Source organism: Musca autumnalis, unplaced genomic scaffold (assembly GCF_047663935.1).
Source record: "Musca autumnalis isolate F117 unplaced genomic scaffold, ASM4766393v1 scaffold_2, whole genome shotgun sequence".
Taxonomy (NCBI): Eukaryota; Metazoa; Arthropoda; class Insecta; order Diptera; family Muscidae; genus Musca; species Musca autumnalis.
The window spans coordinates 182,021,322-182,042,600 of record NW_027411755.1 but is presented as its reverse complement, the minus strand read 5'-3'; the positions used below and the strand labels follow the sequence as shown (position 1 = coordinate 182,042,600).

Here is a 21,279-nt window from a genome sequence, read left to right as displayed (position 1 = left end):
AAAAAGGAAGGGAAGTCATTTACATATGTTGAACGCAAGTTTAGTAGAATATGTTGTTGTTGCTGTTTTTTTAGATAAGAAGTATTTTTTTAATAGACCAAATATGTTACAATTCAATGAAAACCATTCATTCAATCAGATATGTGTTTTCGATTAATATGTTAAGTTATCTCTTTTTAAACACTCGTCCTTTTCTATTTCTTCCTTTTACCCAACGAAGAAAAAGGGACCAAGTGTCTTGAACTTTTCATTTTCGTGTTTACTTTTTCGAGATGTTTGTGTTTATATTTTAATTAAAAGTAAAGTCAATTTGATCTCAGCTTCATTTTACAATTAATTTTTTGAGTGATTAAGGATCATTTCATTTCATTTATTTCATACATAGTAATGCATAAGCTAAACATAGCCAACATAATTTACATTACAATATACTTAACCATTTAAATAGCAACTACTATAAGAATATTAAATTCGTAATACAAAATTAATTATAAACCTAAAAACAATGTAAAAGGCATAAATAGTGGTTCCCCAAATGCATAAGTAATATTAGAATGATTATTACAACGTAATAAAAAATTCAATGAATTTTATCTTATATTATAAGAACTACTCTGGTAACACTGTTAATCAAACAGCAAATTAAATTCGATTAAGGGCAAATTCAGCATATTTTCTTGCAAATACATGGACAGGAATTGCGACAGTACGTAATAGCACGGGAAGTTGGTTCCATATCCGTGCTACCCTTACAATGAACGACTGCTCGAAAATCATGGAAGAAAAGTGAGAAAATATAAGTTGTGTTTGGCGATTTGAAAGCGAAAAAATGAACTTGATGCGCAACAACTCAGGGCAATTAGTGCGGACTATAGAATAAAACATTTTCAATAAACGTTGTTCAACATATATGTTAAAGGGAACTCCCAAAAAATGCAGTGAGTAGCTGGAGACATGATCATAACGCTTTAACTTAAAAACAAAATGCAAAATCATGTTATACAACCTCTCAATCTTTCTTAAATTGTCCTGGCAAGTGCCAGAAACTATCTCAATACAATATGACACACGAGACATAAGCAAAGCAAATGCAAGACGTTTCCGAATAAATTGCGGCAAATACATTTATAAATTTCGGAAAAGAAGAGAAAACGATTTCTTCGAACGATGATATAGCATGTTTATCCATTTTACAGCAATACCATCAAATTGTTATATGACCATGTTATGACAAATTATGGAGATGAATGAAAAAAACCTGTTCCATTATTACAATCTCTTTGAAGACTGTAAGAAAGCCCTATCGTATACGTGTAAAGGTAACCATGCCTTAATTTTCGAGGCCCATATAAAGTGGTCGACACGGACCACTATCTAGTAGCAGTATAGGTTCATGCACGCTTAAACGTAGTGAATACTGTACCAACATGCACAATACGGAAGATGCCAATGTCCACCTGCAAAGATAACAGACAACCTCAATAAATTCTACTCAGCATACCCAATGGCTTAATGAAAGCACTCTTTATCCCGATAACATTTTAACTTTTATACATGTTTACATTTCTTTCTTACAGTAAACACATCAGATACGATGAATCAGAAAGAATTTTGTCGATACGACCACTAAAAAAATTATTTCTGAAAATTTTGTTGATAATATTAAAAGTTTTGAATGGGGCTTTAATGAGTGGGCTATAAGTATACAATTTTAGTATAATAAGTTGACATCAACTTTAAAAAAAATTTAAATTTGTTAAAAAATATACACTGAAAGAAAAACCTTCATAATATAAACGAAATCTTACGTTCCATTAATGAAATTTGTCATTGATTTTGAGCCAACGTAGAGCTTCATTGAATAAACGAAAAAAGTTTCATTGAGTTTCGTTGAAGTAAAATTAACGAATTTGTTCATTAATGCAATGAAACTTCTTCATTGATGCAATGAAACCTTTTCATTAATGCAAGGAAACTTCTTCATTGATGCAATGAAACCTCTTCATTAATGCAATGAAATTTCTTCATTAATGCCATGAAATACTTCCATTTATATAATGAAATATTTTCATTAGTGTAATGAAATACTTTCATCGATGTAAAGAAATACTTTCATTAATGAAATGAAGAATTACGTTGGTTCAAAATCAATGGTACATTTCATTGATGTAACGTAAAATTTCATTTATGTTATGATGCCATTTCATACTCACACAATGAATAAAAATTAAGCCAATGCTAAATATGTTTAATTCAGTTTATTGCAATTAGTTTTGACCTGGGTACAAGACGTCATTTTTAATTCCTTAAGTATTAACTACATACATTAATGAAATCATTGGTCGTTGTCATCTGTAAGTAAAATTGAAAGAATAAACAATTTGCTAACTAAATAACTGTTTTTTTACACAATAACTTACCTTCATATTTTGCCGCTGAGTCATCCCCTGTGCACGTCCATAATGTTGGGATACAACATACAAAATTCACATAAAACAACTGTACACATAAAAACTACATGAAATAGTTTTAGTTTAATATTTGTATTTTGTTTTCACATTAAACACTTCATACCTACTTTCAACGAAGTTTATGATCCTATTGGGTGTTGTGTCACCAGTAAGTAAAGTTGAGAATCATAAAAAAATTTAGTAATTTATTTGTCTTTTGTCGCTGGACACCTAGCTCTTGGCATTTTTTCCGTCATTCCACTCTTCTTTAGATTTTCTATTGCTTACATCTTTTACAAAGAAAGAAAAAACAAATAAATGAAAATTCAGCTAAATAAACAAATGAATACATAAAACTTAACAGAAATAGTTTACCCAAGTATTACATACTTACTTTTCTAAGTTAAAAACACAAATCGTAAATTTTTTTCATCCGCACTTGGCGGCGTTGTAATGCCAACTAAAACAACGTTGTTGAAAATTTGCTGATCAACTTAAGCGCTTATTGTTGTTTTGCCTAATCGTGTTTTCTGCTTGTTAAACGCACACACGCACAGCTGGAATTTACTTCATAACAACAATGAAATACATAACAAGGAATAACAGAGAATAACATACCGAGAGAATAAGTCTTGATACACAAGTAGAAAAAATGAGACAAACATTTTAATGAGAATGAATATGTATGTACATATATCAAAGCCAATCGCTAGTAAAGCAAGTAAGGTATTTTGTACAGTTACGCTGTTAGTGACGCTTCTGCAAATATTCGTACATACATAGCTATGTTCCTTTACGTGCAAGAATCTTCAAGTTTTACCATTTTTACTCGAAAAGCGTTCCTTTACTTCAGGCACCATACAATTCATATGGGATCAATTTACAACTTTTACTACTATTGCCGGTTTTACCATTTTTAAAAGTAAAGGAACAGACCACATATGTATGTTTGATGTATGTGATTATATACACACATATGTATGTACATCGCAGATTTATAAATGTGTTCTGTTTATGATTGTGGAAAATTTAAAACATTTGTTTAATAAAGAAAAATAATTGGAAGAAAAATGATAATTAAGGGTCATAATAAAGATAAGATTTCAATATTACAGATCCTTTTTTCATTTTTCATTCCGCAAAATAGTATTGGAAACTTCAGAAATGTTTCATTTATATAATGAAACTGTTGCATTTATTTAATGAAAATGTTTCATTTATTCAATCAAACTGTTTTATATATTTAATGAAACTATTTCATTTATTTAATGAAACTATATCATTTAGTTTTGGAGCCAACTAAAAACATCAAATATATCCAATTTTCCACTATTTTCTTAAAAGATGTTTGAATACTAGTTTTTTAAGCACATACTATTTAGCATAGTTTCAATACTCACATATTTTTTTAAATTTAAAAAAATAAAAAGTTTCATTACAGCAATCAAATCCGTTTCATTTATTCAATGAAACAAAAAATCATTAAATTTTAGTTAACGTATGGTTTCATAGCATTAACTAAACATTTCATTGTATTAATATAACATTTCATAGCATCAATGAAAAATAATCAATGAAACCCGTTCATTGATACAACGAAGCATTTTTCTTTCAGTGTAAATTCTTAATATTTCGAGAGTAGAGTAGCAGTAGAGTATATCTTTTGATTGCCACCTATAGCCACCTTGGATCTTGATCTACGTTAAGTGGACCTCTTTTCCGAAGCGAAATGTGTAAAAACATTCTGCCTATCCCTGCAACCTTGTAAGATATATCGATTCTGATTTGGATATAGCCTCCATATATATTTTACCGATTTTGCTACAACTCGTTCAATTTTGATCGAATAGCCTTCATATTTAATATGTGATATTTTCTTAGGCCCCTAATATATATATATAGGCCCCATATATATATTTCCCTTCAAATTTAACATGGGAGTTTCCTCAGGCCCCTGCTCAATTTTACCGTTGACGTGGTTTGATGAATTTTTGCAGAAGTACTTATTAGGCCACAGGAATGAAAAATAGCAACTTTGGTTCATAGCGGTTCAGGTTTGAATATAGCTTCCACATATAATTTTGCCCGATGTAACTCAATTACGAATAATTACGTCACATTTTCCTAATTTAATCAATATTTCACACACATTGCGTGTTTAGTGCATCGAATGCATAAAATCGGCAAAAATGTAGATGAGAGCTATATCCAAATCTAAATCGAATTTTGTCAAAATCGGTGAAACTAAAAAAGGGCCTAAGAAAACACCCATTTTAAATTTCAAGAATTTTTTTTTCAAAAATTAACCGATTTATAGCAAAATCGGTGAAATATATATATGGGGGCTATATATAAATCTGTACCGACTTTTGCGAAATCAAATCAAAATCGGTAAAACTGAACAGGGGCCTGAGGAAACATCCCATGTTAAATTTAAAGGCTATTCATCAAAAATTGAGCGATTTATAGCAAAGTCGGGGAAAGATATATATGGGAGCTATTTCCAAATCTGAACCGAAATTTGCGAAAATCGTTGAAACAACTCAGGGGCCTAATGAAATATAACTTATAACATTTGAAGGCTATTCGACCAAAATTCACCGAGTTATAGCAAAATCTGAAACGATATGGACCAACGTTGAAATATTTCATTCCTATGCCATCATAAGTACTTGTGCAAAATTTTTCGACCTTGGTCAACTCCTTCTCTTTTTGTCACTTTTGTGCATTTCCACAATGGCTGAAGGATGATCAGTGGGTAGCTTGCTGCAACCTCTTTTGGTATCGATCACAGCATAACAGCGTTTCTTGGTATGGGTCCGGGATTTCTTTGCAGAATCCATAGGTTCAGCAGTCGATTTTGTGGCCGGCACACCTTCTTCACCTTCAAGCTCGCTATGTCTCGTGGTTCTTAACGCCGCACAGTGGTTCAGAATCGTTTTTTCCTGGCCAAAATTCTGTAACTTTTGAACGGATAGAGATATTTTCACATTTCTTTTTTTGTTAGACAGATAACATAATCAGCTCTCCGGTGAACTATAAGCAGTCAAATTAGGTCTGTTAGTTGCAGAGGAATTTAAGGTCAAAATTAAACTTTTGAATTTTTTTTACTATTTTTCATCAAAATATCAGTGTTTTTTGTGTTTTTTATATCTTCTTATATATTAAGCCAATTAATAAACTATAAAAATACCAAAAAAACTAAAAAAATTCGAAAAAAATATTTAAAAATTGTTTTCACAAATTTTTCACGAGCAAAAAAGTACACAAAATTTAATTTTTTTCGAAAATTCAAATAAAATGCTTCTTGGGTTTTCATAAAACTTATATAACTCAAATAAAAACTCATATACTCAAAAAAATTTTAATTTGTGTAAAAAAGCTGTAATTGATGTGGAAATGGTATGGAAAAACACACATTTTTACCCGTGTAATTTCAATAAATTTAAAAAAGTGTTAAACGGACGGAACGGGACGGGAATAAAAGCATATATGGGCTGAAAGAGGAGACTCTCGGACATATTTCTGTGAAAACAGAACATTGTTCCATGTTGTTCCACAAAAGTTCTAGTCCACTGAATTTGGAATTTCATAAAATTTAGTACCTGAGTAAAAATAAAATAGCTCATGTTGTGTAAACGCTACTGTAATTTATTAAACCTGCTTTTAAAGGCCACAAGCCTACCTACCAAACAAAAAACAGCGAACGCAATATATGTTATAGTTTCCGAGAAATAGTTATTTCTTTTTCCAGAAGTTTTCAAAATTTACATATTTCTCAAACATGGGAAAAATGTTCGTTTTAGGGGCACCCCACGCCCGCACCTTCCAATAGTTTTACCTAATTTTTTGTTTCCTTAGTTTCAGTATGTTTACTATCGAATCCCATATAGAAATTAAATATCTGTGACAAAACAAAATTTTGATTTTTGGCCAGGAAAATCAATTCTTGAACTATTGTGCGCCGTTCGCCCGAAACATTAGGAGGTGTGGTGCTCTTTTTTAGTGTTCGGCTACTCGGGAGATTTGACCCCTTCCCCCATTATCCTATTGCTACAAAAAGGCTATTACTTTCCTGGTGCTTCCTGAACTTGCGTCGCTGAGCTGTTTCCTATGTGTTGTGAGCTTTGCAATGCTCTCGATTTCTTCATCTACCATCTACCACCTTAAATTGGATTTCCATGGCGATTACATCTGATTTGCTGTCGCTATCGGATTCGGAGTCCGAGTGCTGCCTGTATTTGAAGGTTAGGTCGAGCATGAGCTTCCCCGTAGTTCCACAGTCTCCTCCTCCCTGTATTTGCTCTTAGGCTGTGCGCTTGTCGCAGTACCTTCGACCACAGATGCGACGATTAATAACAACAGCTCCCATAGGGTACTGGTTAATTTAAGCCCTTCACCGTAATTGCTTTACTTTGTTTAAGAAATTCCCTAAGGGAGGTGATTACACTAATTTGTACCGAACAGGTCTTATCACAGATGATTTCTCTAGATTAGAACAAATAAGTATGATTATGTTATTATGTCTCTCCCTACGCGACCGGTAATTAACTGACAAACACTCTCGGGTAAGAATCAGTAGGTCGGCTGAACTATAATAAGGCAACGGAAGCCAATGGGTTACTTGTCGAACTGTTGAAAAATGGAGGCGTCGTTGTGATGCGGTGTATACAGCCAGCAGACGACTTTTCGACTTTTTTTCTTGATGAAAAATATCATTCGAAGCGTTGGGCCCTGATGGATTCCCCATTGTAATGTTGAAATAGATGTATGTGCCGGGAGTCGTATATCTCACTTAAGTTCTCAATCCGTCGCTAGGGCGCAGGGTGGTCCCGCTACTGAAGCTATGCAAGGATCTCAGCAAAGGTGAATCGTATTGAACGATATCGCTTTTGTCGCCCGTAGCTAAGACCCTTGAGGTTTAGTCCTATCTAGCATCAGAAATAGGTATCCAGTTTCCGATCATCAGCATGGATTCCGTAAGCAGCACAGCACGACAACAGCGCTGTACGTAATCTACAAATATTTGTGGATTTGTGAAAGGCAAAACTTCTAATTTATCACCATGTTCCTAGGAATATGCAAATATCCTCCACTAAATAAATCCACGGCCACTCTCCACATGGACGGCAGAAGTGTCATGGTCGATGATAGCAGAATTCCAACCACAAACAACCCCTAAATTCTAAGGGTCACTATCGACAGTATGTTCATGTCGTTCACGCATGCCAACTTACTCAAGTCCATAGCCGGCAGCACTTGGGGTGTAGATAAAGAAACCCTGTTGACCACATATTACGCGATATTTCGGTGGGTGGTAAGCTATGAGGCGCCAGTTTGGTCCGACAATATAAGTGTAACGCGATGAGAAAATACTCAATCCTGTCAGAATGTCGCCTAAAAACTGCAACAGGGTGCCTCCTCATGTCTTCAGTGGATTATCTACATGAGGAGACAAAAATTCTTTCGGTACACCAACGCAATGGCATGCTTTCCTTGCACTTCCTGATCTGGTGTTACCGTCCTAGCCATCCTAATCACCTTATGGTGGATAGGACTCTCCCACCACGGAATGTCAGAAGGGATTTTCATGATCTTGAAGCAGAGGTCCAACGTTACAAGAGGGAACTCCTGGATTAACAAGCCTACCTAGCAGATTTAAATAGCATTCACACGGATGCAGGCGCAGATGCTATAAACAACTATTGTGTGAATGCGGTCCTCGGAGAACATACCCCATCTATCGCAGCTGAGAAGCGTCAGCTGCTACGACAAACCAGAGTAGCTTTGGCTCAACTACTCTCGAGATGGTGCAGCCGTCTGAATTCTTATAGGGCAAGGATCGATGACACCCTGCAAAACATCTGCCCAGCATAGGCACAAGCCCGCACGACACACTGCATCTTTTCAACTGTCCTGTCAAACCTACTTAATTAACTGCAGTAGTTCTGTAGGAACAGCCACATTTGTAGAATTGGAGATGGGTCCAGATCCAGCTTAAGCAGAACAAGTAAAAAGTCGTTAAGTTCGGCCGGGTCAAACTTTTTATACCCTCCACCATAAAATATTCTTAACATTAGTGGAATAATTAGTTTCTTTTACTGTTCACAATTTTAGGTGCCAACGTTTTTCGACCATGCCTAAATTATCTAATCTAATCTAAAAAATGGGTTTAACCAGGTGGTACCTTCATATCGGGTCTATATCAAAGTGTGGACGTATTTTAAATATAGTTGGTGGAAAAGTTTTGTAACTGCAAGAAAACTCAAACGTCAAATTAGGGGTAGTTCCCTCCCTAAGACCCACGAAATACCGAAAAACGGGAGATACCATTGATAACCTCAAACGCCAAATTACGGCTAGTTTGGTTAAAAATGGTAGCTAGTTTGGTTAAAAATGGTTAAAAATAGTAAACACTCAAAATACCGAAAATCGGGAGGTATCGTTATATGGGGGCTACATCAAAATGTGGACCTATGTTGACCTAAAACCTAAAATGTCAAATTACAGCTAGTTTGGTAAAAAAATTGTAGCTAAGATCCTCATAATACCGAAAATCGGGAGGTACCGTTATGTGAGGGCTATACCAAAACAATGTGGACGGTTTTAAGTGAAGATATTTTGTGACCAAATTTCAAATTACACCTATTTCTGTTAAACATTGTAGGTAAAATCCTCAAAATACAGAAAATCGGGAGGTACCATTGTATGAAGGATATACCAAAACATGGGCCTTTGTTTTACAGATTTTAGTGAAGATGTTTTGAGATCACCAGGAATCTCAACTGTGAAATTACCATTAGTGGGGTTAAAAATTGTAGCTAAAATCCACCAAACACACTTAAATCGGGAGATACCGTTACATGGGGGCTATGCCAAAACGTGGTCCAACGCTGACAATTTTTTGAGGCGATGGTTTGTGACCACTAATAACCTCAAATGTCAAATTACAGCTAAGTTGGTGAAAATTGTAGCTAAAATCCTATACCAAAACATGGACCTATGTTGACGATTTTTAGTGAAGAAGAACCACTAAGAACCTCAAATGTCAAATTACACCTAGTTCGGTTAAAAATTGTAGCTAAAATCCTTAAAATACCGAAAATCAGAGGTACTGTTATATGGGGGATATAACAAGACATGGACATATGTTGACGATTTTTGATGGAGAAAGAAAAGAAACGAAGTGCTGTGACCACTGAAAACCTCAAATGTCAACTTATTGCAAGCTTTGTTAAATATTGTAGTTAAAATCCTCACAATACCGAAAATCGAGAGGTAACGTTATATGGGGGCTATATGACAACATGGACTTATGTTGACAATTTTTGTTGGAGAAGTTTCGTGATCACAGAGAACTTCAAAGGTGAAACTACTGCTAGTTTGGTTAACAATTGAAGCTAAATTCTTCAAAATACCGCGGATACTGGGAGGTATCGTTATATAAGGGCTATACCTAAACGATATGGTCCGATATAGCACATCTTCGAACTTGACCTGTCTATGCCAAAAAAAGACACTCTGGTGCAAAAATATAGCGTTCTGTTTCAATTACTTTGAACGTTGGATTGATTACAATAGGCGGACATGACTATATCGACTCAGAATTTGATCCTGATCATACTATACTTTATAGTTTCGCAAATTATTACTTTAGTGCGTTACCAGCAAATTCCCCAATATAGGCGACGGAGCTTAATCGAGCCAAGCCCAGTGACCACAAAGTAAAGAAGTTGACAGTACAAGGTAACAGCTTGGACCGTAGATAGATCATATGACGAGTTGCAAAATTGGAGCTGGAATAAATGAATTGTGGGCAAAAGTTAAGTCATTATCGAACCCTGGGCGAAGTTACGCTGTCCGATCTGAAGAGTACTACTTCGCATGATACCTCTCCCTGTCGAGAAGAAACAACAACAATTTACAATAAATAATGTAGCAAATGACCTTGACAGAATTCGCAATTGGATGAGCCGGGAGCTTAGTATTTTATTAAAGTTTTCTACCTGTTGCTAACCACTATAGGCCGAAATGTCGAAAATGAGTCATGTAGTATAGTTCTGAAGCCAAGCAAGGATGACATCAATGATGAGCCTTCTTGAGCCTTCTCCTCCCGAGCTATCCAGGTGCCGATCATCAGCATGAGCTTCATAAGCAACACCAGGAACTACAAAGGTGATACACCCCATCTCCAATGTCGAGGACTTTTAAGCCTTCTTTACTTGTCAACCATATGTAATAATCATAATAGACACTTTACGTGTATCTTTTTTATTTATCGGTTTTCTGTTATTACCCATTTCTTTCTTATACTCTTTTATGTTCAATCCTTAATTTTGTCATTACAGACGTTCATGTTTCATGTAATAACTACAACAATTTCATAATTACATATTGAAATTACAGACTCAGTGTTGATTTGTTTGATGATTTTACTTTGGTCCCATATGCCTTATAGTCCCTATAACGACTCTCTTTCTCTCTCTCAATTACATTCATTAACATTTAATGAAACAAATACCAATTTAACTTTGTCCATCATCGTCATTATTGTTAGTGTTGTCATCAGCCTAATCAACAACATCAACAGCAAAAATAAGCAATGGCAATTACATTCTGGTGGCAGCAACGAAAGGTCGACAATCGGAGGCCTGGACAACAGTACAAAAACTGTCACAAACAACTTAAGAACTGGGTATTACAATATTCATACCTTATTTAAACGCACACACACAAGCACACGCAAAATACTGGATCACTCAAAGGACCAGTTGGACACAACAAACTCTGATGGTCATGAAAGCAGCAAAACGAAAAGAAACGAAAAAGGTCAACGAAAATAATAAATGTTGCTAACATTACGAAAATTATTATGATTTTGGACAGACATTAATAAACACAAGTGTTTTAACTAGAATCCATGTGTTGAAGGATACTTTTTCTGTGGTCATTCAACAGGATCAAGAAACACAAACGCACATACCCAGGCAAACAGCAATACGTGCGTGTGAATTGCAAAATATGACCATGAAAAAGGAACTTGGCACTTGTTGGCCTTAAATGTGTATCACCACACTTCCCGTACAACTCAAAGGGACATTTATTTCATTTGTATCCTTACAATTGCCATGATGTGCTTATGGGAAGTGGGGATGGGGATGTCAAAAAGGAAGGAAATCATGAAATTACTTGCAGTTAATAAATTTCTTGTCAGAGAATTGTAATCTGTCTGAAAACACACACACACTCACCGACAATAATGAAACGGTTATCATTTCGCAAACAGACAAAATGCCATAATATTTTTTCATTTTTGGTGAAGAAATTCCGGAAAAAAGTAAAGGGAAGCGTTTATTTTTCCGCTGTCCACTGCACAAATAAAAGTTATCTTCACTTTATATTTTCATGTCCTAGAGCCAACATAACTTTGGACAATTTATTACTGTTGGTCTTTAATGAAAGTAACTTTTGTTTTCTTTTTCCTTTCGTCGCAACCATAAAACGTAGAGAAGAAGACGAACAATGTGAGTTTTTCACACTTTCATAAATGCAATCGTTTTATTGCCGATGACATTTGGCCATTTAAGGATTTATGACTACGAATGTCAGATGAGTTGTCAGAGATTAGGTGATTGTTATGACGGCAATCGTCGTAGCATCATGGAATGAAGGGTGTACTAGGTTTGCTAAAAACGATATTTCTAAGTAAAATTTGACGTGGTGACGTTCTGAGCGGCCCTAATATAGGAAAGTCTTGGATGTATCTCGTCCCTTCTTTCATCACAAGTGAAGACCGACCTTTCCGTGGTATCACCTGTGGAACTAACAGGTGTTGAGGAAAGTGAGCTAACATGTTCATCGTTTTCTCTCATACGAATGATTACGAGTAAAAAACCGTTATGTCCGCCCGGGCCGAAATTTTTATAACCTCCACAGTAAATATTCTAAACTAAAATGGAATAATTAGTTTTCTTTCCTGAACACAATTTTAGGTGGATAAGTTTTTGAAACACTTTTACTCCAAATCAAATACGACAGAATATGTATCTAAATGTATCTAAAACAAGTAAGAAGATATCAGTCAGCTGTGCTGACGGAGATATACCCTCAGCCTCAATCACAGCAATCACGAATTTGCTTTAAAATACGTGGAATCTATTGGTACCGTAATGTGGGGCAATACCAAATCAATTTTAGTAAGCAGTCTGATTCATAGAAAACTCGAAGTACATATTAAATTACGCTAAACTAAGTTTGGAAGAAATTTTTGAAAAAGTTTTAGAGTTATCTTGCACAATAACCATTTTAGTATGTGCTGGCAGGGTTCTTTTAGCATTTGGGTCATTATATCAGGAAGTATGGTCTTACTCCCGCAAATATTGTACCGTTGTAAATGGGTTCAGTGAAATAAGATTCAAAAGGATCCAAGAGGAGCTTCGATTTTCCGAGAATAATCTTGCGGATTTGAAATTTTGGTTGATGTCGTCAGGGTTTCTTGGAGCATTTAGGCCAATATCACAGGAAGTATGGACTTGCGCAAGAAAAAATTGTACCGTCGTAAAGGGAGCCGCAAGGGCAACCTACTGAAAAAAATTCGAAACGATCCCAGAGGAGCTCACACACTTAACTCAATCCGAATTTTGTGTGGGGGGAGTGGAAGGAGTGGACCGATATAGCCCATATTCCAACCTGATACATGACTGGATGAAATGATACTATTTGCAAAGTTTGGATCAATCAGAAACTCCCTGTGAGAATTATCTTGCGAATTTGCCATTTTAATTGGTACCGTTAGGGTTTCTTGGAGCTTTTAGGCCAAAATCTCAGGAAGTATGGAACTAGTACAGGAACTACCCCCGAGGTGCTGTTAAACTTCACTTTATCCGAATTTTGTGTGGGAGGTACCCGAAGGAGTCGACTGATATAGTCCATATTCGAACCCTATCGATGCCCGGAAGGAATAATACGATGTTCAAAGTTTGGACCAAAGCGATTGCTCCCTTCGAGAGTTATGGTTCACACCATTTTATAGAAAAATTTAGAACTTTCGTTCGAGAGTTATCGTGCGGACTAGTCAGACAGACGGACGGACATGGCTAAATCGACTCCAAATTGTCTAAAACGAATATTGTCCAAACATACTTGCGGTCTAAAACCGTTATTTCTAGCCTAAAGGTTGAGGTTATAAAAAGCGGCGGTACCTTTATATGGAGGCTATACTAAAACATGGACATATGTTGACAATTTCGGTGTAGAAGTATACCCTCAGCCTGTGTGAAGTGAAACACTTTTTTCCCAAAAGACGTATGTATCAAGGGGGTCCTCAGAATTTTGGGCGTATGAACTTGCCGACAAAGATATAAATTAGGATAAAGTCTCAAAAGTTTTACGGACGAGGTACCTAAAGGAATAGACTGACATAGTCCATTTTGGAAGTTGTCTTAGTTTGGGAGACATTCCCCTTGATAGGACCATTATATCAGGATAGAATTGCTCACGAAAAACATCATATTGCTGTAAATAGGGTAACTGGAAGTACCTTCGGTAAACATTTCCAAAGGATTCCCGTATAGACCCTTAACTGCACTTATACAAAAATGTTGATCATTTGTGTGGGTGGTACCCTTAGAAATTGATCGATAGGGCCCACTTTTGAACATAAACTAAGTTTGGACAAAATATTTCGAGAACTAAAGTTTAGACCAATTCCGTTTATGAGATGTTGCGCTTACCATTTTAGCAAATATTTGCGAACTTTTGTGGGGGAGGTACCGGAAGGAGAAGACCTATAAGTATCATCTCCAAATTTCCTATAAAATTCGAAGAAATATTACGATATGCAAAGTGTGGACCAACGCAGTATTCGGTTCGGGAGTTGTCGTGCGCACCAGGCACTGCACATGCTGGCCGTAGGGTTCTTTTTTTACAGTTTTCGGGTAATTTTCTCAAGAAGTAAGGACTTGTCACTGTGAAAACTTGTATCATCATAATAGGGGCCTTGAGTGCAAACTGTTGCAAGAAGAAAACAATGATTCGAGAGAAGGTCCTAACCTGCACTTTTTCAAAATTTAGTGTGGAGGCATCCGAATTGGTTACTGCCTTCGAAAGTTATCGTGCGCGAAAAGTTTTGAATTTTTGGGGCAGATACCCAAAGGAGTGGACCGATAAAGCCCATCTTAGAACTTGATTTAATTTTGGGCAAAGCATTTCGATTGCCAATTTATGGATCGAATCGGTTTATCCGTTCGAGAGCTACCGCGCACAACAACACATGGTGGCATAACGGGGTTTTAAGTCATTTCTTCAGGAAGTATGGACTTGCCCTGAAAAAGCTTGCACCGTCTTAATGGGGGCAGCGAATACAATCGAAATGATTTGAGAGGAGGTCTTAAACTGCACTTTTCTTAAATTTAGTGTGGGAGGTACCCGAAGGAGTGAATGGATATATTACGATGTACAAAGTATGGACCAAATCGGTTACTTCCTCCGAGAGTTATAGTGCGCACAATTTTTGATAAAAAAAAGGAACTTTTGTGGGGGTTGCACCCGACAGAGTGGCCCATCTTCGAACATAAACTAAGTTAGGACGAAGTATTACGAAAGCCAAATTTGGGACCAAATCGGCCAGACAGACGAACCGACATGCATAAATCGACTTTAAATTGTCTGAAACGGATTTTCTCCAAACATCCTTGGGGTCTATAACCAGTATTTCGATAAGGCAAATTTGTGGCCCAGTTAAGTTTAGGACGATGCAGCCGCTCCAATTCGTAGTGGGCCCCAATTGACGCCACGATACCCAACACGAACGAACATATATATTTTGCTACAACAAAAACAACTAAATATCTCATAGTACTTTTTTGGGAAGAACGACATATATCGGGTAGTGATGTCCTACCAAAATTTTGGGATCCGGGGTGTTAAGCGACCACTTATACAACGAGTAGTAGGCTTAGATATCAATCTCTTATCATGATAGTGGAGGTCTAGGCCATGATCGTCCTCAGTTCTAACTCTCTCATAACTCTCTCTATGGATGAAATATGAAGAACACAAAAACAAACTAAATGAAAACAAAACCCCCCTGATAAAGACCCTGCTATGACAATAGACAATGCTGCATATGGTGCAGTAGACATACATTTGGGCGGGGACGACTGCTCCAAACCGACTCTGGGCACCGTAAGTGACTCCATTATTACAAGAAAGGGGAATTCTCCTTCGGGAAGGTACGTACGTCTGTACTGTCTCTGAACATCATTTTGGATCATTCTCTCACATTCTCTACCACCATGATTAGTAAAGGCCGGGAGAACAAGGACAAGCACTGTTACAAAAGAGCTGTAATATATTACTCCCGTTTTGTCGACAAATCACCTGCAGAAATCACACAGGCTGAGATAAGGTTAAAGCTTCGCTTCGTGAAGCGCTTTGAAATTAAGTACCTTCGTGTCAACAAGCGTTCGCTACCTGTTGACCGGATTCCGCTCCCTGGCCCAGAGGAAGCCACCACGCCTCAAGCTACAAGAATGCCTTGCGGAAGGTGTAGGCTGCAGGCCCGGTCATCTTGATATCCGTCGCAACCAACGACAAGGTCGGACCCATCCAAGGTGGTTTCCCCTGAAGTCGGAGAAGCCAAAAGCGCAGGCACATGCGAAGCAGCCACACGAGACCCCAGCCAGTGTGACAGCTTCGTCTGATAAAAATGTTGGAGAAAACAGGAGCTGGAAGGGTTACGGAGTTCCAAATTTGGAGAAATCTGGAAAACATGTATCTACATACTCGGTAAAAACGAACAAATCCTGCCCCTTGTGGAAAATTAATGCCGGTTCGAGGAGAAAGAATGGAGCTGTGGGAAATCAGTTGACAATGGTTTAGGAATCGATTTTCCTGGCCAAAAATCAAAACTTTGTTTTGTCAAAGATATTTAATTTCTATATGGGATTCGATAGTAAACATATTGAAACTAAGGAAACCAAAAAATTAGGCCCAAATATTGGAAGGTGTGGGCCCCTAAAGACGAGCCTTTTCCCCATTTTTGGGAAATACGTCATTTTTGCAAATTTCTGGAGAATAACGAAACAGTTATTGTGTTCATTGTTTTTTTGTAAGGTAGGTAGGATTGTGGCCTTTAAAAATCGTTTTAGTAAATTACCGTAGCGTTTACGCAACATGATCTATTTTATTTTTCCTCGGGTACTAAATTTAACGAAATATCAAATTTTTTGTGGAACAACATGGAACAAAGTTATGTTTTCACAGAAAGATGCCCGAAAGTCTCCTCTTCCAGCCCATATATACTTTTGTACCCGTCCCGTTCCGTCCGTTTAACACTTTTTTCAATTTATTGAAATTACATGGGTAAAAATGTGTGTTTTTCTATACTGTTTCCATATGAATTACAGTTTTTTGACACAAATTACAACTTTTTTTGAGTATATGAGTTTTTATACGAGTTATATAAGTTTTATTAAAACCCAATTAGATTTTTTTAATTTTTGAAAAAAATTAATTTTTTTTGTAAATTTTAATTTTACTAATTTTTGAAAAAAAAAATTTCGACATTTTTTCGAATTTTTTTTTTTAGTTTTTTTGGTAATTATTTTGTTTATTTGTTGGTGTTTGGCCATCTTTAATACATAGGAAGATATAAAAACCACAAAAACACTCATATTTTGATGAAAAATAGTTAAAAAACTCAAAAGTTTATTTTTGACCTAGAATTTCTCTGCAACTACCAGAACGAACTTGACCGCTTATAATTCGTCTGAAAGCTGATTGTCTTATCTGTCTAACAAAAAAAGAATTATGAATATATCTCTATCCGTTCAAAAGTTACAGAATTTTGACCAGGAAAAAACGATTCTGAACCACTGTGCGACGGTCCAACAACCTCAAAACTAGCTAGTGGTCAGAAGACACCTGGCCCCAACATGATGGTGGAGCGCCCGTCGAGCAGTCAACCTGCTTCCAGGCCAAAAACCCCCAAAACCTTCTGGAGAAAAGCTTCATGAGACACCCACACCTGAGAGGTCGATCGCTATAGATGACCTTCTGATAGCAAACATTAATAAGTGTGATCCTGAAGGCAGGATAAGTAATGATAATTTGTTGCTGGTAGAAGGTATTCTGAGGAAGATAATAACATAACTTCTGATGATGTGGATGAGAGAAAGGCCGGCTTTGGCAGGGCATCTGTTTATAAAGACATCAAGGTCATCAACAGATAAGAATCGCGACATATCCTTACCCAGACAGTGAATGGTTCTGACGCATTTTGGGACGGTTGGATCCCATACAGAGTTACAGCTACGATATGGCTGCCACTACCCGATACGGATGTGGGGGCAACCAGGTGTTGAAGCTAATCCGAAAGCAGAACAGGGGCCTCTAGACCGATAGCTGGAATGGTTATGAAGTTTACAATGGAAAGTGCCAGCGCGAACTTTATTAAGGCTTGTAGGAGAGAGCTGAACTTCGGGTTAGGTTGGCCTCGGTTCCCCACAGCCGCGGGAAGGGGTTTAGGCACCAAGTTCTTTGCTTGGTGCATATCAACCTAAATCATTGCAAAGCGATGGAACTTCCTCTCTCCCTTACAAGATCCGAGATAGACATCGTTTTGGTCCAGGAACCCTATTTTTACAAAAATAGGGTTTGTGGAATAAACGATGGGCCATGTTCTATACTTCAAATAGGACTTGTCTTGTAGCGAAGAAAAGTCTAATTCTTATTCAAATCTTCAATGACAGTGATAGCGGTAAGCCGGTAGTGAGTTTGGAAGTAGGCTCGAATAGGCCTTGGTACTAGCCTCGACAAACAAATATGGAGTATACTTTTATTGCAGAGTGGAGGGTATCGTAAGAATGCTCATTTTCGGATCATAGGGTGATACACATTCAAGTCTCGCTTAGAAGTAAAAGGCAATTGTCTCATAGCAACCCCAGGAGGGCCAAGTGGGAGGAATTCGGCTCTCTAGTTTTTTCAACGCAGTGTGAAATTCCAGAACTTCACACGGAGACGGAAGTTGACGGTCAAGTTAAAAAAATCACAAATGTTGCCTGTAAATGTTATGAGAAGTCGTGACCATTAATTTATTCAGGTAGGAGAGCCAATCTCAGATGATATTATTGAGTATTAACCGACAACCAATATGAGGTAAAGTCGACAATAAACAGGGTTAGTACTAATAAGGCCACTGGAGCCGATGGTTTGTTGGCTGTACAAGATTAGAGGCGACACACTGAATAGGAAACGCGTGTCCGATGATTGAAATGTAAGTATCCAGTCTGCTCTCTGTTGCATATAAGATAGTGTCTGGGATATTGTGTGAACAACTAAAGCCCAAAATCAATAAATTAATTGGGCCATACCAATGAAGAGATAAGTACAATGCGACAGAGGACACCACTACTCCTGTTATTCGTTTTGTACAGTCATAAGCTGAAGGTTTTTAGCTGTCGCACAGAGGGGAAACATAGGCCTAAAGCTGCTCAAAACTCAAAATATGAAAATCGTTTTTTTATGAAAAAATGTTGATAAACGGCAACCAGACTCTTTTCTACATTTGCTGTAACCATCCTCGACTTTGTAAGATTAACCAATCCAATGCAGCAGTCGATTGAACTCAGCCATACTGAAAACAAAAATTAAATTTTCGAAAACTATGAAATTAGGTGAACATTTAAATGACATTATTTTCGCGAAAATTTATGTTTTTCAAGATTTATTGTTTTTGTACAGTCTCCGAACAAGGTTAGCATTTAAAATTTTCAGATTGATTTTACATCTTTGCTCTTTAATAATGGTGATACATATCCTCTTGATGAAAATTTTTTATGATAATTTTTAAGATTACTACAATTTCAATGGTGAAAAAGTCTATTTCCCCGTCGTTTCCCGACCATAGTTTCTTCTAATGTTTTATGCGCTTGAGTCTCAAATATCAGATTCAATCATAAAAAATTGCGCATATTTGCGCCATTCCGAAAAAATCTAATTTTTCTCAACTAAAATATGAAATATTTTTATATGGAATTGCAAGGTTTACTCACACTAAATTTTGCTCCGCCTTATAACCGGGGCTCTTATTTATCAGACTAAACCAACACCTATCAAATATGTTTGCATTATTCAGAAACATTCACGGCTTTTCTCATGTGAATTGAGAAAAATTTAATTTAAGTAAGTTTCAAAAAATAAAATTTGGAATGAAATATATGTGTATGGGACCATATTACATCTGTACTGATTTGTTTGAAAATTGGCTCAATGTTTTTTCAGGCTAGTTAAGGTTGCATGTGTCAAATTTCAGTGATTTTGGTGCATTTTTATCTCATATCAGATGCGAATATATATGGAAGCTGCATCCAAATCTGGACCGATTTTCATTATTTTCTATAGGATTAATCCTTGTACAGAAGATATGCTTTGTGCAAAATTTTATATCAATCGGACTATAAATGAGCTTTCTAGGGCTTTTGATCAATTTTTAACACAAATTTCCCCTCTGTGTGTCGGTACTATTTTTTTTTCAAAAATGAACCCCAAATTTTTGGAGGTCCATATGAAGAGACATGGCTGTGGACAAAAAGTGGACTCCGGTTATCTTTTTCTATGGTATTGTACTGTTTTATAGACAATTGTTACAGATACTCAACGGGTCATATTTCTGATAACCCATCAAATATTATTTATTGTTCAATTTTAATTATTTTTTCTTATTTCTTTTAACATTATTTTATTACTTCTATTCATTGGTTTTTCATGTTATATGGCCTTAAATAATCACACATTAAAGCAAATTCTAAGTATTCAGAGTGCTGTGAAAAACAACCATCCCTCCCCTCCATTTCTTCCCTTGACGTAATCATAATAAGGATTTCATTGCTTTTGGCGTCCATGAAATTTTAGATGATTTGAGTTCGTTCTTTGATTGGGGAATGCAGGGTAGTTTATTATTCCGTCTGTGTGTGAATGAGTGTCTGTGCGTGTGACTAAAACGAAAAGTAATAATTAAAATCATAATTTTCGGCATTTAAGACCTTGTAATTATTTTTGACATTGTTCAAATATAATTTTGAGAAAAGTGCCTGTCTATGAAAGAATGTGTGTACACGGTGGGGCAAGGTTTTGTTGTTTTAGTTGGCGTAATGCCATTTGTTTCCTTTATTTCCTATGGCCGAAGACCTTCCCAAAAATTTCCATTTACATTTGTTTATGAATTGTAACCAAAAACCTCATTACAGAGTGTATTCCGGTTTCTTTTTGTTTAAATTTTATTTAATTCCAGTTTTAGTTTTCCGCATTATGACCATTGTACGGCGCGTAGTGGTGGTAATTTTAAACCAAACAATCAATAAAGCATAACAAATTGCAAATGTTAATGGAAAATTTTAGGCACATTAATGTCGTCGTGAAGGAAGCGTTTTCAAATCATGGCTACATTGTTCAGTTAAAGATGGTTTTTATTTAATTTAATTGAAGCACACTTATGCCACCAGTTTTAGTCAGAAAATGTCTAATTACAGCTTAGCTGAATGTAGCTGAAATGTTCAGATATCAGGCCTACAGAGCTTGATATTTGAAATCCACAGGTGTCGGTATGTTCTTGATATACCAAATATGGGTTAGGATTGGGATGTGTAGCGAGATGATGATGTAATATCGTTTTGGTCTCTTCTTCATCTCGGCAGAGCCTGTATTACTCAACATTGTCACTGTTTCATTTGCTGGTAAATGCTTCTATACTGCAGTGCCTGGCAATGAATCCTGCCACTACAAAAATTACCTGTTTACTCATATTTAAAAGCAAGATTCTATTTAAGGA

At 36.4% G+C, this 21,279-nt stretch overlaps 1 long non-coding RNA gene across 1 annotated transcript; it reads right to left on the bottom strand.

Moving 5' to 3' along the window:
* Positions 1–1,213: 1,213 nt before the first annotated feature.
* On the bottom strand, positions 1,214–2,900 carry LOC141393235 (uncharacterized). The gene is made up of 5 exons (XR_012410035.1): positions 2,845–2,900; positions 2,575–2,740; positions 2,421–2,514; positions 2,214–2,352; positions 1,214–1,457 (listed from the first exon to the last, which is right to left on the bottom strand). It is a non-coding gene; the product is annotated as an uncharacterized lncRNA (long non-coding RNA).
* Between the last annotated feature and the right edge of the window lie 18,379 nt (positions 2,901–21,279).